We start from the raw sequence: 2874 nt of genomic DNA on the forward strand, positions 1-2874 counted from the left end.
GTTATGCTGCCTCACCCTGTATAAACTTTTAAAGCAAGCACAAATTATCACAGTTGTTATATACCTGGAAACATCATAAAGTGTATTTTAACTTAAGTTTTCCTTACAGAGGTTTTTGGGATGACAATGCCCCAAATGGATGAGGCTTGGCATAAGAAAAAGCACAGCCCTAAAAGACACTGCCAGAATATTCACAGTAATGAATACAAGTAATGTAATGAATGTTTATGTTTAATCTGAGTGTGTGTATCTTACCCTATGGCTGAGAGAGAGTGACTGCTTAATTTCTGTGCCTTTCAGGGATCTGGACTATGAGCCTGAGCAAACAGGACCTGGCACTTCTCAAACACTGTAGAAAATGGCAGCCCCTGTGGCAGCAAAGCAAACAGCCTCTTCCAGGAAGGGCCCAACATTCGGTCTAGCATGAGGTGAAAATACAGGCCTGAAGTTTGGGGTGGGAAGCCAGGATTCCCACCCCAAACCAAGCAGTTGGCCACTTAATGAAGATTTATACTTCCAATCGCGTGTCTCTGTGTAATGAGAAATTCAATGTGCAGATTTGATAGATGTGAATTTAATATGATGTGTGGGAATGAATGGAAGAATGGAAGATGAATGTATGGATGGAGCTAATAATTTTGGAGACACCAGTATAATATTAAGGCCTGCAATGACTAACTACCTGCTTGATGGACTATAATTAAAAGTTGCTAATGAGAAATTAAAAATAAACTCTGATAAGAACTTGGACAGTGATAGCAGAAATGTTTGCAACATTCCTTATGTTAAGAAGGAAGTCAACACAAGCCTTGTGCTTGTCAACACCAATCAAGAAGAATCAACATCTGGCCAGGAAACTGAGATGGAACCAGGATGGAAGACATCTATCATTGATTTACAACTTTGGGACTACATCAGCAGAATATTAATATAAAACACTCAGTCTAATAATGCTCAAAGTGTGGCAGACCTGAGGAGATTGTTCCACCTGCTATGCTCTGCTCCATGGGAAGGAGAGAGATAGTGTACTATGGAGAGTAGCAGATGTGCACAGGAGCAATCTGATCACTTTGGGCTTTTTTCTCAAGGGAAGAGGAAGAAGTACAGTTTTGGAGTCTTGGATTTTGTGCAGATTTTGAGTCAGGTTCTGCTGTATGGAAAACAGGGATCTGGTCCTTGGCACTGTGCTTAGGAAAGAAGTTTGGGCATTTCGGCGTTTTGAACTTTTGGCGTTTTGGAACTATAAGTTGGCAGGCTGCAGGGAAGGCAGGTGCCTCCCCAAGCGGGACATCATGTTCATGAAGACACAGAAGACAGGTAGCAGCACCATCCTCAACATCTTCTTACGCTTTGGGGAGAAGCACCACCTCAAGTTTGCCTTCCCCAATGGCCGCAACGATTTCTACTACCCATCCTCCTTCGAGCGTAGCCAGGTGCGGGACTACCACCCTGGCATGTGCTTCAACATCTTCTGCAACCACATACGCTTCCAATATGAGGAGGTGCGCACACTGCTGCCACCCAGTGCCACCTTTGTGACTGTGATGCGGGAGCAGGCATACCTCTTTGAGTCCTCCTTTCACTACTTCAGGCGCCTCATTCCCTTCACCTGGAAGCTCTCTGGGGAGGACAAGCTGACCAAGTTCCTGCGGGACCCCTGGCACTACTACAACCCCAAGGGCTTCAACTCTCACTAACTGCAGAACCTCCTCTTCTTTGACCTGGGCTATGATAACACCCTGAACCCCAACAGTCCTCGGGTGGAGCAGTCCATCCAAGAGATCGACCAGCGCTTCCACTTGGTCATGCTGCTGGAGTACTTTGACGAGTTCCTGATTCTCCTCAAGTACTTGCTCTGCTGGGAGCTGGAGGATGTCCTCTACTTCAAGCTCAATGCCCAGAAGGACTCTACCGTCTCCCACTTGACAGACGAGCTCTACCAAAAGGCCACCACCTGGAACCTCATTGCCTTCAAGCTCTACCGGCACTTCAACGCTACATTCAGGTGCAAGGTGGAGGCCTAAGGAAGGGAGTGAATGGCCAAAGATGTGGCCCATCTCCAGGAGAAGAACAAGAGGATGACCCATATCTGAATTGACGGGGGCCACCCCATGGATGCTAAAGCCATCCAGGAGTCTGCCATGCAGCCCTGGCAGCCCCTGGGTGAGAAGTCCATCCTGGGCTACAACCTCAAGAAGCACATCCACAAGAAGCACCGCAAACTGTGCCGCAAGATGCTGACTCCAGAGATCCAGTACCTGACGGACTTAGGAATCAACCTGTGGATCAGCAAGCTCTGGAGCAGAGTGTGGGAGTTCCTCAAGTGGTAGGTGTGGGTGGCAGTCTGGTACTTTTCCTTCCTATTCCCCTTCCCTTCCTTCAATCCTTCCTCATATATTTTTGGGGGTCGGCCATGTTGTTATCATGCCACCCGAGAGCGTGCTGACCAGCTTCAACACCAGACCAAGTTGACAGCTGACTAGAGCGACTGAGAAATGAAAGATTTCCTCGTCGCCTTGGCAAAGGTCCCTGCGTGAGCTTGATGCCATGTGGATTCTTAGTTGTAATGTTGAACATGAATTTGGGAGGGCCTGCTTAAGCAGAGGCCGGTCAGACCCAAAAGGAGGATCCGGATCACCTGGCAAGACAGTAGCACCAAGAGAGATCTTTCCCTAGATTTTCCCAAAATAAAGTCTCACCAAGTTGAAGAAAAGTCACCAAGGTTTTATTTCATTCCAGCTGGAACGGATGATGACCGCAGTTCTCTGCCCAAGGAGCCGACATGCCCACTGGGTTGAGAAATACCACATTTATAGAACTGTCAAATTCAAATCTCCCACACCCGCCTCCTGGACCAGCTTTCTGCTGATTGGT

At 47.5% G+C, this 2874-nt stretch overlaps 1 pseudogene; it reads left to right on the plus strand.

Moving 5' to 3' along the window:
• Positions 1-1154: 1154 nt before the first annotated feature.
• On the plus strand, positions 1155-2330 carry LOC132781491 (galactosylceramide sulfotransferase-like; annotated as a pseudogene).
• Positions 2331-2874: the final 544 nt, after the last annotated feature.

This window comes from Anolis sagrei, chromosome X, assembly GCF_037176765.1.
Source record: "Anolis sagrei isolate rAnoSag1 chromosome X, rAnoSag1.mat, whole genome shotgun sequence".
Lineage (NCBI taxonomy): Eukaryota > Metazoa > Chordata > Lepidosauria > Squamata > Dactyloidae > Anolis > Anolis sagrei.